This window comes from Culex quinquefasciatus, chromosome 1, assembly GCF_015732765.1.
Source record: "Culex quinquefasciatus strain JHB chromosome 1, VPISU_Cqui_1.0_pri_paternal, whole genome shotgun sequence".
Classification (NCBI taxonomy): domain Eukaryota; kingdom Metazoa; phylum Arthropoda; class Insecta; order Diptera; family Culicidae; genus Culex; species Culex quinquefasciatus.
In genome coordinates, this window is record NC_051861.1 from 58,230,536 (window position 1) to 58,245,248 (window position 14,713).

The following is a 14,713-nucleotide window of genomic DNA, read 5'->3' on the forward strand; positions in this document are numbered from 1 at the left end:
GTTCGATGGCAAGAATATGAAGTAGTAGAAGCAAGAGTAGAAGTAACCGTACGCATCCGGTCGTTTTGCTCCGTAAGCAGCAGCAGCAGTAATCAAGCAATCTCGAATGTGCCGGGCACGTCCGGCGGCAAGTGCTCCCCGAGCAGTAGTAGTAGTTTTGTAGTAGTTGTTGTTGTTTCTGGGCACGTCCAGCGTAGCTTCGCTCCGTGAGCGGTTGGACTTGACGCAAATGCCAATCCGCAAGTTGGTCTTGTAGACCGCACGCAAGAATCATCTTAGTACTCGGTACCCTTACCGACCGTAGCATTGAGCATGCGATTGAGATCGCAACGCATCTGCAGCAACCATTCGCGCCCCAGCAGTGGGTGCTTCGCTGATTCGACGACGTACAAGGGCAATGTGAACAGATCACCATCCGAATCTACATCGACCAGCGACCTCCCCAGTACGTTGATGGTTGCACCGCAGTAACTTACCAGGTGGTCACTGGTTGGAACGAGCTTCAGGTGCGGGAAGTGGCACTGCTGGTCCGAAGCACTGATAACAGAAATGGGCGAACCGGTGTCTACTTCGAAAACCAGCTGCTTCCCATTGACCCGCAGCTGCAGCAGGAACTTGGCCGCCGAGTCTCGTTCCTCCTCGACGTGAAAAATCTCCTGTACGTAGATGGGTTCTTCGCTTGCAAACACCTCGTCGATGTTGTGCGTGTCCTTGTTCTGCTTCGTCGCTCTCTCCTTCTTTCGGCACACCCTCTCCAGGTGTCCCTTGGTCTTGCAGTAGTTGCAAACTGTAGCATAGTACTTGCACTCGTTTGCCAGGTGATCATCATCACCGCACCGGTAACACAGCTTCGCATCGCTCGCAGACTGCCTGTTGGGTTCATTCGCCGTCTGCTTCGCCGTCCTCTTCTTTGCAGCCAGATGCTCAACGTGGTGCAGTTCCGAGCTCGTCCCGGAATCTTGCATTTCGTTTGTTCCCCGGTGGGACATTTCCATACCGAAAGCGGTGTCCTTCGCCTTCGCCAGCGTCAGGTCTCGAATTTCCAGCAGCCGGGATTGAACGACGCGGTTCTGGATTCCGAAAACGAACTGGTTCCGGATAGCGTTATCGAGATGGTTGCCGAAATTGCACGTCAGGGCCAGCTTCTCAAGATCCGTGACGTAATCCTGCAGCGACTCGTTCTCCTGCTGCTTCCGGCTTTTGAACTTGAAGTTCTCCAAAATTTCGAGCGGCGCCGGGCTGTAGTGTGCCTGCAGCAGCGTAACAATCTGATCGTATGTTTGATCCTCCGGTGCAACGGCCTTCAGCTTGTTGCACAGCACGTCGTAAGTGGCTCCTCCCATGAAGTGCAGTAGAAAGTCCCGCTTGTCCGCCTCCGCAACCTTGAAGATCCGGAACGACACTTCCAGCCGTTTGACCCAACGATCGAATTTCGTTGCGGCCGGGTTGAAAGGTTCGAACGCGAACGTGCGTGGCGCAGCAGGCGCCGCATTTTCCTCCTCCAGCACCATTGTACTTTCAGGTTCCGCAAAAAAGTCCGTATTTTTTCTTGCGAATCCACTACCTCGTCGCCAACTGTTGTATCCGAGGGTGGCGGAGGCAAGGCGGGACGGATGGCAGCAAAGATTAACAAGCAACTAACTATTCAGCAATTCCATTTGAAAAGAGCCTAAACCAAAAAAAAAGTTCTCCGATCGGGCTCAAAATTTTTCTGGGGGTTCCTTGGCCAAAATAATTAGACCCGTATTTTTTTGTTTGGCCATTAGGGTGGCCTACATCGTGCTAGGGTGGTTCAAAAAATGGCAATTTTCGTCATTTTTCGCAAAAACCACTTTTTTCTAAAAATCATATCTCCGCGCCATTTCATCCGATTTTAGCTGTCTTAGACGCAAAGAAAGGTGATGAATTTGGCTATTTGGGAAAAATAGTAAAAAGTTCCAAAAATCTAGCTTAACTATTGAAAAAGTCGTATGAAAACTTAAAATGGCGTTTTGACCGTGTCTGGACCAAAGAGCCTATGTCTGAAAATATTTTTATCGGATTCCTCGGAAAATTTCACGTAACATATCAAAAAATTGGCGATGTCGAACCGTACGTTTCCGAGATATGATTTTTTGAAAAAAAAAACTGCGTTTTTCGACGCGCCACGCGCAAAAACGGGAAAATGACGAAATCGGCAAAAAATCAACTTTTTCCACTAAAACTGCGATAACTTTAAAATTTCAGCGATGACCTATAGATGTTATGGTACCAAAAGTTGCGTCTCTCAATTACGAAAATTTTGGTACCCAGACATGTATAGGTCATCGCTGAAATTTTAAAGTTATCGCAGTTTTAGTGAAAAAAGTTGATTTTTTGCCGATTTCGTCATTTTCCCGTTTTTGCGCGTGGCGCGTCGAAAAACGCAGTTTTTATTTTCAAAAAATCGTATCTCCAAAACGTACGGTTCGACATCGCCAATTTTTTGATATGTTATGTGAAATTTTCCGAGGAATCCGATAAAAATATTTTCAGACATAGGCTCTTTGGTCCAGACACGGTCAAAACGCCATTTTAAGTTTTCATACGACTTTTTCAATATTTAAGCTAGATTTTGGAACTTTACTATTTTTCCCAAATAGCCAAACTCATCACCTTTCTTTGCGTCTAAGACAGCTAAAATCGGATGAAATGGCGCGGAGATATGATTTTTAGAAAAAGTGGTTTTTGCGAAAATGACGAAAATTGATTTTTGAACCACCTAGCACGATGTAGGCCACCTAATGGCCAAACAAAAATACGGGTCTAATTATTTTGGCCAAGGAAAAAATTTTGAGCCCGATCGGAGAACTTTTTTGGTTTAGGCTCTTTCAAATGGAATTGCTGTATTAATACATTTATTAAACTAGGTTTAAGTATAAAGAGTAAATTCCACGTTGTTGCTCTGCTTGTGGTTGTTGTGAGAATGACGTTTGTCAGCGCGGCAACTCGGTCGCGGAGCGCACCGTCAAGGTGGTGTCAAACTGGTGGTGACACTCCCGGCGCACAGTGTTGCCAGAGTATGACAATATTGTCTTTATTCCACCAAACCGAAGTGCGCAACAGATCTGTTCCGCAAAAAAATCTGTTGCGCAGTCTCTCTGTCCAACTGCTAAATTTAAGCATTCCCTGTTAGCGTGTAGCCGATCTGATTTGACGTTTCTCGGGATTGTTTTGGTTGCTCGACTTTTGGATTTTCATTTTCGGTACGTAAATAAGTTTCCTCCTTCCTCGGTACCTCCCTCCTGGTGATACTCCTTGTGCAGATCCTCCTCCATCTCCTGCGTAAATCCGTACCCAGAGCAGAGAACCTCCCGGCCCAGCTCATCCTCACGTTCCAGATCGCTAAACTTGGGATGTTCTTCAATTTCATACTCAAATTTCTTCCGGAACAGATCCCGAACGCCCTGCACGTCCCGATCCGATCAAAGTACATCTCCGCGTTCGGATGCGACGTCGACACCATCTGGGGAAAATAGATCAAGATCGGCCGCTGGTCCTCCTCCGTGATCATCTCGTTGAACTCGTTAAAATCTCCGTAAATAACTCCGCAATTTCCCAAACGCACAATCAAGTTTATCAAATCATCGTACAACTGCTCCACATTGCCCACCTCGGCAAAGTTCGTCAACGGGTACCCATCAACCAGCTACATAATTACGCAGTGCCGGTTAAAGTCCACCAGACGCGGCACCGGAAACCCGCGATCGTACAACGCCTTCATGTACGCATACTCCCGCGTCGCCGAAATCCGCGACAAATACAACCAACTCATCTTGTGCCGCTTCCCGTGATAGTCCCGCTTATCCTTCACGTTCCGGAAGCAAACCCGTCCCAACCGGTGCAACTTCAAGTACAACGGATCTCCCTCCTCATCCCCCACCGTGTAGATGTTACAACCTCCGGTCGTTCGCAACCTACTCTGTACAAGAAGTTTGGAGCAGAATTTATCCGTGCGTAAAACTGTTCGAGCCAAGGTTCGAGCACTGTGGATACTATGCTGGAGGAACTTTCTTGCCGGAAAAAGGTTTGGAACAGAACCCTAAGAAATTTGGCTTGAATATTTTGCCATAATTGATGCGAATAATAAACATACGACCTACCATACGACTAAAGAAAGTTTATTTCGAGTATAAAAGTGATAAAATCACAATGAAGCATTCATTCGTGGTCAGAATCCCGTCTGTCCGTAACTTGGGATGCCAGGTGCTAGCTCAACTCGTTCTCTTCTGGCTGAACTGCTGTTTCCATCGCGGCCGTAATCTACGTGCTTGCCTTTGTCTCTGCCTCCGGCAACTCGATCTTCTTAAACGTCCCTTGCAGCAAATTCAAAGCTGCAGACAAATCGATTTTGATGTCGGCGACCTGCTAAGTCCAGTGCGCATTCATCGTGTTGGCGACCACCATTCCACGATGAACTGAGTTCAGACGGGCTGCTTCTGAAACACCAACCCAGCGGAAATACTTTGAGATCATGGTCGGGGGGTTCGCTTCCTTTTTCATCGTTTCCTGTTTGTGCGCTGCTGATCCGTGTATGATGCTGGCCCACAACATCCATGAGCTAAAATGTCCTTCCAAGTGTTGGTGCCCATCACGAAGTTCATTAGCCAGAGCTGCCTCGTCGGCGGTAGAATTTGCCCCAGCTCGATCTGGCCTGGATGGAGCAATCAACCTCTTCAAAACATCCTTGAACTGCGCACTTGATTCAACATTAGTTGAATACGCATGAACAAGAACCTTAATTGATTTTCCTCGCCACTTCTGCAACAATCTACCGATTCTCGGCCAGGCTTCTCTTCATCAGCCCACATTGGGACGTCGTCGTCGAAAATGATCTTGCGTTTCACCAGGCTCACGCCAGATTCCCACAAAGAATCGATTATATCTCCAACCGATTGCCCGCAGACCGTTTTCACGAAACACTCCTTCGGTCTGAGCTGGTTCCTGAAATTACGCTGGCAAAAAAATGCCTTCAAACGAGAAAAGGTCCTCGCCGCCTGGTCTGGTGATTTCCAGAACATGGGATCGATTTTGCGACGGTTCCCCTTCTACTTGAACGTCCTCTCCTTGATCATCCTTACTTTCGTTTCCGTCTTAGACGGAGTCGTCCTCAGTCGATTCGGCATCGACGCGTTCGTCTGCAAACGGATCATAATCAATGTCAACCGGATCTCGGAGGTATTCCGTCTCTTCATAATCATCGTACTCCATCTCCGAATGTTCCTCTGCACTGTCCATTCTGAAAATCAACGAAAATTGTGGTATTAAATATTATCAAATTTAAGCTCGATTTATCAAAAAACCTAAAAAAACGTACTCTTTCTAGGAAAAACGGTTCCAAATGTTTCAAAATCACCTTTGTTTTGATGCGGTTGTTTTTTTTCGTGACAGATGACAACATAAAAATACTACACTCTAAACGGGATCCCATTAAATTCTTTCGCGAGTGTTGAGTGGTGGCCTTGGGAGATGCGCTCGTAATTTGATTTTTGTCTGCATGCACAATATCAAACTTCATGAAATAGCAAATAATGCCCATCTAAGGTCATGCCGCTATCCTGTGACCCAGCCTGGTTACGCTGGAACCAGTTGCCGCTGGCCACTGGGGGACAATTCCGGAGTATGCAAGGAAGCATATCATGTGACATATCAAACTTCATGAAATTGCAAATTATGACCACCAAAGGTCTTGCTCACGTCCAAGCTTCCTTGCACCGTGCGGTACACGCGGTTCACTTGTACCTCGGTTTTGCTTTGCGCCTGCTTTGTTCGGTTTACACCCGTACCCGACTCTCTCGAGCCGAGGGTATTTTGGTTCAACGTACCAGCGCACCACGACAATCTCGGCTCGTCGCCTCGGTTGTGTGTCTGGCACTCACCCGAGGCATGAACCCAACGTATGAACCAAGGTGCTTCACTCGGCACGAGCCGAGGTACGTGCCGTGGTACGCGCTGGCGGTACAAACCGGTTTCAATACCACGGCGCGTACCACGGCACGCTGAGTTCATGAGATTGTCGTGGTGCGCTGGTACGATGAATCGAAATACCAACACACAATGGGATCAGGCTCGTACCGAAGCTAGAAAACCAAACCCGCGGTTTGGGAAGATTGCCCACGTCTTTTAATCCAACCTGGCCGCTGGGAAACAATTGCTGATGGCGATGTCCTCCGTCCCATCCTGATTAATTTGGAACCGAAAATGGGTTGGGAATGGAGGAAATTTGTGGAATATGCAAAGAACCAAGTTTGAAGTTTCTTCTCGAACCTAAGATTTAAAAGGTTTCAATGGGAAGAGCTCAAAATCCTTCTTATTTTCCAAGGAACCTTCCATCCCAGGGTTCGGACTGACGACCTTTGGATTGGGAGTCCAACCGCCGCCAGGGACTCCACCGGAGGAGGCTTGGTTTGGAGTGTTGTTTGTACTTATAGCAGGGAGAAAACTCCTACATCTGGAATGATCAAATGACCGTACAACAACTGAGGCTGGAACCGACGTTCTACTTCCCCATCCGATAGAAGGTGTGATGACACATTACTCGTCTTAAGAAATGTGAACGGGGTCGGGGACTGGGATCGAACCCAGGCCGGCTGGGTGAGAGCAATCACACTAGCAGCTACACAACCGAGCCCGATTACCATTCCGGAACCATTTCATTGATGGCGGTTTGAATTTTCTGTAGTAGATAAATTTAGTTGAACCTTCCAAAATTACCTAACTTACAGACCCTCCGGAAGTGTCCCCCAGTGGAAACCCGCATCCGGTTCCGGAGTAACCAAGTTGGGTTATAGGATATCGTTATGACCTTAGATGCTGATAATTTTTAATTTCATGATGTTTGATACGTCGCGTGATATGTTTCCTTGAATTCTCCGGAAGTGTCCCCCACTGGCCACCGGTAACCGGTTACGGAGTGACCAGGTTGAGTCAGAGGATATCGTCATGACCTTAGATGGTCATAATTTTCAATTTCATGAAGTTTGATATGCAACATGATGGGTTTCTAGCGATACCATTATTGGAACCGTTTTGGTGGTACCCTGGAACCGGTTCCGGATTGGCCACAGTTGGCCGGAACGATCCCAAACAGTCAGGGGTAGTATGTAGTGTACGTATGTAATAATTTACAAAAAATCCGGTTGAAAAAATGTACTAATGTGTTGATTTTATAACAAAATCTGTAAAAATCATGTTTTTCGGATGTTCCGGGTTAACGGAACCGGTGTCCACTTTGACAAATCATCTCTACGGGAGCATAAAGTTGAGGTTATAACCCGTCAAATGCAACTGGAAGCAACCCGCTATGTGTTATCGTTCCGGAGATACACGCAACCGAGATCGGTGGAAATTTGTGCGGAATCCCTCCCGAAACGAGCGAGAAATCCTTCCGCGCACGGACAGGCGAGAAATCACGCACAAAGCTTGTGAGGGAAAACCGCATGAATTATTTCAAGCTTGAAAACACGAAAACACTCACACATTGAAAGGTTTTTTTTATTTGTGTTGGTGTTTATTTGGTCCCGTTTGTTGTGGTAGTATTGGTGAGCAAGTTTTTTTGCGTGTGTATGCGTGTACCAAGAATGTTCTACTTCTTACTCTTGTTCTTTTTTCTCAGAAAAACAGTTGATTTTAGTCTAAGAGGATTTTAGTTAGGTTTTTATTAATGAACTTCAACTGACTCATTTACAAATCGTTGCGCCTTTTCCAATCACGCCCGGAAATGATTTTCGACCGTTGTTGCCGCGGTTCAGCCATTTGCCCACCACCGTTCTTGATCAGGAACTGGCTCAAAGTCATGGCCAAATCCGTGATTTCTGGACTTAATTTTTCCACACGAAGTTTCCTGCAACCGGCAAATGAACCTGCACCTGCAAAACAAAAAAACAAGAAAACAATAAGTTTCATGACTTCCACCTGAAACTCAGAAATGTGGCTGGTTTTATCTCAAAACGAAAATGTTCGCTTACCTGTTCGACAAGTCATATTATTTTCCCGAGCTCCAGTTTAATTTCTTCAAAATTAACCGTTTAATGTCCGCCGAAGAAAAAAAAACCTCTCGAAAGCAAAACTGGAAAACGATTGATTTGGCCTTGATTTGGCCCGACCGGCCCGACAAAGTGACAGCGACGGCTGCTATGAGTGTGTGTGAGGGTTAGTGAATAGAGCTTTATGACGTTTCGCGTACACACACTAGCGCACCATTTGATTTTGCTGGCCGGACAAAATTTAACCTCACTTTTTTTCGTGTACGTACACGCAATACATGCGCACGTAAATAACTCTATATATCGAGCAATTAAATGTGAGAGTGTGGGCGTGCAACATGGAGTTAAACTTTTCAAAGTGCCATGGTATCCTTCACAGCAACTTCACAGAAAGTTTAACTCCATGTTGCACACACTCTCACTTTTAATTTCTCGATAGTTTTGACAAGGGGCAGTACCTACACCACGGATACTTTTTAGTTAGATATGGGTCATGCCTTAAACTACGTAATTACAATTTAATTGTTGAAATTTTTTGTCAAAATGAAAATTACAAAATCGTAAAATAAATTATTAATGATGTTTTATAAAAATAATGTATAATATTGTATAACAAAAAAACTGAAAACTGAATTTACTGGATTATGTCATAACGTCAAAATGTAAAAATGTAAAAATGTAAAAATGTAAAAATGTAAAAATGTAAAAATGTAAAAATGTAAAAATGTAAAAATTAAAAATGTAAAAATGTAAAAATGTAAAAATGTAAAAATGTAAAAATGTAAAAATGTAAAAATGTAAAATGTAAAAATGTAAAAATGTAAAAATGTAAAAATGTAAAAATGTAAAATGTAAAATTTAAAAATGTAAAATGTAAAAATGTAAAAATGTAAAAATGTAAAAATGTAAAAATGTAAAAATGTAAAAATGTAAAAATGTAAAATGTAAAATGTAAAAATGTAAAAATGTAAAATGTAAAATGTAAAATGTAAATGTAAAAATGTAAAAATGTAAAAATGTAAAAATGTAAAAATGTAAAAATGTAAAAATGTAAAAATGTAAAAATGTAAAAATGTAAAAATGTAAAAATGTAAAAATGTAAAAATGTAAAAATGTAAAAATGTAAAAATGTAAAAATGTAAAAATGTAAAAATGTAAAATGTAAAATGTAAAAATGTAAAAATGTAAAAATGTAAAAATGTAAAAATGTAAAAATGTAAAAATGTAAAAATGTAAAAATGTAAAAATGTAAAAATGTAAAAATGTAAAAATGTAAAAATGTAAAAATGTAAAAATGTAAAAATGAAAAAATGTAAAAATGTAAAAATGTAAAAATGTAAAAATGTCAAATTGTCTGACATTTTGACATTTTGACAATTTGACAATTTGACAATTTGACAATTTGACAATTTGACAATTTGACAATTTGACAATTTGACAATTTGACAATTTGACAATTTGACAATTTGACAATTTGACAATTTGACAATTTGACAATTTGACAATTTGACAATTTGACAATTTGACAATTTGACATTTTGACATTTTGACATTTTGACATTTTGACAATTTGACAATTTGACAATTTGACAATTTGACATTTTGACATTTTGACATTTTGACATTTTGACATTTTGACATTTTGACATTTGACATTTTGACATTTGACATTTTGACATTTGACATTTTGACATTTTGACATTTTGACATTTTGACATTTTGACATTTTGACATTTTGACATTTTGACATTTTGACATTTTGACATTTTGACATTTTGACATTTTGACATTTTGACATAACAATTAAGGAAAACTGTAAATTCTTCAATTGTTAAAGCTGTTTGAGTCATGTCACTCCTGCAACACACTGCTAAGTGAATTTGTGCTGATCGGCGATACAAATGAAGCACGCATACTTGTGCACAGCACTGACGTGTGAGATACAACTGCGCTTCGAGTGTTTACGTTCTTGGTCAATGAAATTGAAACATTTCGACATTTTCCTGTGATGGTGTGCGTGAATTTTCGAGACCGTTGAAGTCGGGAGGGATTTCCGTGCGATTTCAGCGTTGTTCCACACAGCTCAAATTGGGAGGGCCACCCTCACGGATTTCTCGTTTGCGTGTACAGGTCCTCAAAGTCGGGGCCTCAAAAAGGACTTTTTTCGGTTGTAGCAGGTTCCCGGTGGCCACAGTGCCCAAAACCGGTTCTGCCAGTCGGAATCGCAAAGTAGACATTCTAACATTTTATTTTCGTGATATTTGATATGGGAAAACTTTTATTAAAATCACCAAACAAAATAATTCAGTAACCACCGGTAAGGTTGCCGGGTAGTAAATTGACAACCTAATTTGGCAACGACCGGTGTGCGAGTGGGTGACTAAACTAAAATAGAAGCGTTACGGGTTAATAAAATAGCAACAATTTCCGCAACGCACCGGTAATGATGCTCTTAGGGCACAAAACTTTTGTAAACAATAGTGTATCCCTCTCACACCTTATGCAAACTGTCATTTTAGTGAAAGGGATACACTATTGTTTACACAAGTTTTGTGCCCTTTTGAAATGTTAGGCTCCATTTGTAATAAGCACATTGACTATCCAAGTCACCTTGTTTTTTAAATAACAATTTTAAACGAAACTGTTTTTTTGCAATTCCGCTGTGAAACTTTCAACTTTTCCTGTCCTTCTGGAGAAACCAAACGGCCTACTTTTCCCTACCAAAAATAACAAAATGGAAAATTTATACCTTTCAACAACAGTGATGAAAAGTTCCACTTGAAATGGGTGCTGAAAAGTTGAACTTTTCAGCACTAGTATCGAAAAGTAACATTTTTAAATATATTTTTGTTTTGAACGGTGAGTTTACTTAACACATGAATAATTGACATAAAATTCCATTCAAAAAGCGTTTTGCGGAATTGCAAAAAATGTTTTAAGCAACTCGTTGCAAAACTTGTTTTTTTGCAGCACTCATCGTATTTGTCCAACTCGGTAAACCTCGTTGGATAAATGTACGACTCGTGCTTAAAACAACTTCTTTTTGCAACTTGTTGCATAAACTTCTATTTAAAGATTATGATCGCAAATCAAGGTATCTAAAAAATGTCTTCGTGGAAAAGATAATTAAGGGGTCCTTTCAAATATCCGTGACCTAGAAAAGATTTTACCTGGGAATTATTGATTTATTTTATTTTTAAAATTTTCAATATACATAGAAGGAGGCACGCAATACTTCTTGAATCTTCATTTCTTGATTTCTTAGAAATAGATTGTTATAACGATTGAATATTTGTTGGAAGAGTTATACTGTCAGTGACTTTTTCCAATTTCCAAAAACAGCAATTATTATTTTAAATCTTTTTGTACCTCGTATTTTTCCTGAAAAATGATTTACTTAAAACCTCTAAGACATTCGCTATCAGGGTAAAAGATGACTGTGTGTGTACTTTTTTCAGAGAGAACTAGATTAAATTTGGTCAAATTTGCATTGAAAGGGATGCAGTCAAGAATCAATTAAATATTTCTGACTACAAAAAGTTAAAATACTAAATACTTTGGTAAGAGGGACTAAACAGGTTATCATTTAGTAAAATAACACCATAAGAGTTTTCCAATCACAATAAAAAGCTTCAAAAACATAATGGCATCTGATAAATCTTTTAAAAAAAATGGCAATTCAGTGCATACGTTAAAAATATAAGAAGAGAGATATAAGAGTGCAAACAGTTAAAAATATAAGAAGTTTTGTAAATTAAGCTGTTTTATAGCAAATACTGAACAACAAGATTTTTTTTTTTGCATTTAAGATGACTCCGACTCCGACTCCGGGTTATCAGAAATTTTCGGCTCCGACTCCGACTCCGACTCCAGCTCATAAAATTTAGCTGACTCCGGCTCCGACTCCGACTCCAGCTGTCCGAGTTTTGACGACGCCGACTCCGACTCCGACTCCAGGTCCCCAAAAAGACCCGACTCCACCGACTCCGGCTCCGACTCCGACTCCACAGCCCTGATTTTAACATCCCTGTCCACCGACATAAATTTTCGTCAATCAAATCAATATGGAGGAATCACATCAATGTTGGCTTACACACTGATCGAGTAATACCAAATTAAGCTTGACAGAAAAAGGCGGAGAGAAAAAGATTTCGCGCGGGAGAGGAAAAAGAAGAAAAAATGAATTTGTAAGAAGTTGGCCAGTCCTTCGTTGCTCTCTGCGAGGCAAGGCCTGCTTCGATCGTGTTTCGCCTGAGTTGTCATTTCGCGCGGGAGAGGAAAAAAAAAAGAAAAAGTGAATTTGCAAGAAGTTAGCCAGTCTCGTCGTTGGTCTCTGTGAGGCAAGGCCTGCTTCGATCGTGTTTTGCCTGTCGTTTGGCGCGAGCGAGGACAAGAAGGACAGGATCCGGTGACACAAAACCATGAAATATTCAATACAAATGCCATTTATTTATTGTTATATACGCGCGGATCCCTGTTTTGCCTGATGGAATTGGAAGTTTAAAGATAGTTCGAGAACCCGTCTGGTTCTTGCTCTATGTTTAGGCGAGGCCAGACAATGCCCAATGACCTCCAAATTGGGCTTCTAGGATCTCTGAAATGGGTCAGCGCGAGGGCTGTCACCACCTAATACCCGGGACTGAGATAAGCTGTATCAGCATAACCCAAGTCTGATACAAATTATACTTTCCCATAATTTCGCTGCCGGCCAGTGGGTATTGGATTGGACCACACACACACACACACACACATACACACACGCATAGAAAAAGGCGGAGAGAAAAAGTGCGGCGAGAGTGGAAATCGCTCGATTCGGTTTAGTGCCAGAGCGACAATACATTAAGTCAAGTATTTTTTTTAAATAAATTTAATTAAGTTTAAAATATAGACATTTTTCGAATCTGTAAACTATTTTTTTTTTAATTTTCCTTAATAAGCCAAATTGATGTTGATATATGCCGCATTCAAATTTGAATGGTTTAAAAATCTTATCGATTACTATGTATTAAATTGTTCATCTTTTTCCACAACCAAATCTGGATCTCCAGACTAAAATTTGTTTTTTTTTTAATTTCGGGAATTCCTGGGACAAAATATCGAAAATCCCGGGATTCGGGAATTCCCAATTTTGGAAAATCCCGGGATTTTTGTCCCAGGAATTCCCGGGATGGACGCTATAGAGCAATTCCATCTCAAATCAGGAATTTTTCTGGTACTTTTGTACCCGACCCTCTCCGATTTCAATAAAACTTTGTAGACATGTTATCCTAGGCCTATATAAACCATTTTTGTGTATACGGAGCCAATTGTACTCGAAAATAACATTTGAGAAGGGCGTAAGTTATTTAGATATTTTTGTATTCTGTAATTTAAAAATGACTGTATCTCGAAGGCGTTGCATCGTACCAAAAAGTGGTCAAAGACAAACTTGATGGAAATTGGACGGGCTTTCTGAAAAATACACTGAAAGAAAATACACGCCACTTCTATGGGATTTTTAAATTTTTATGTTTAAAAGTTAATTTTAAGGTGAAGTCACGATTTTTTCGTTCAAAATTTTTGAGGAAATAGCCTAAAATGTGACAAAAAGACTCACGAAAAATGCAGGATGGTATGTCTCTCCTAAAAAAATACAAAAATCATTCACTAAAACTGTTTTTTTTTTTAAAAGTGGTCTAAACGTCAAAATTTTCAAACACCGATAATGGGAATCGATTCTCCAGACAGTTTTACATAAAAGTCTCCATATTGACCATTGTCCCAAGTCCAATCCTTGCGAAGTTACAGCGGTTTTAAAAATAAAAATGTTGAAAAAACACCTTTTTTGTGGTTTTTTGCATTTTCTATATGACAGACTTGATTTTTTAGTCTCGAAAATATTTTTACCGGAAAGCTCGTCCAATTTCCCATAAGTTTGCCTTTGACAGCTTTTCAATTGGATGCATGGGCTTACGGATATAAGCTTAATTACATTGCACATAACTGAAAACAGAATATTTTTTTCAGTGTGGTAAAAATCTGGAAGGTAAATCATCCTACGTAAATATTAAAACGAGTCAAATTGAAAAGCTGTCAAAGGCAAACTTATAGGAAATTGGACGAGCTTTCCGGTAAAAATATTTTCGAGACTGAAAAATCAAGTCTGTCATATAGAAAATGCCAAAAACCACCAAAAAAGCTGTTTTTTCAACATTTTTATTTTTAAAACCGCTGTAACTTCGCAAGGATTGGACTTGGGACAGTGGTCAATATGGAGACTTTTATGTAAAATTGTCTGGAAAATCGATTCCCACTATTGGTTTTTGAAAATTTTGACGTTTAGACCACTTTTCAAAAAAACAGTTTTAGTAAATGATTATTGTATTTTTTTAGGAGAGACATACCATCCTGCATTTTTCGTGAGTCTTTTTGTCACATTTTAGGCTATTTCCTCAAAAATTTTGAACGAAAAAAAAATCGTGACTTCACCTTAAAAATTAAATTTTAAACATAAAAATTTAAAAATCCCATAGAAGTGGCGTGTATTTTTCTTTCAGTGTATTTTTTTCAGAAAGCCCGTCCAATTTCCATCAAGTTTGTCTTTGACCACTTTTTGGTACGATGCAACGCCTTCGAGTTACAGTCATTTTTAAATTACAGAATACAAAAATATCTAAATAACTTACGCCCTTCTCAAATGTTATTTTCGAGTACAATTGGCTCTGTATACG

At 40.5% G+C, this 14,713-nt stretch overlaps 1 protein-coding gene across 2 annotated transcripts in view; it reads right to left on the bottom strand.

The window, feature by feature from the left end:
- Window positions 1–14,713, bottom strand: part of LOC6048537 — a 145,785-nt gene that overhangs the window by 81,498 nt on the left and 49,574 nt on the right. The gene's annotated exons all lie outside the window — the stretch shown is intronic.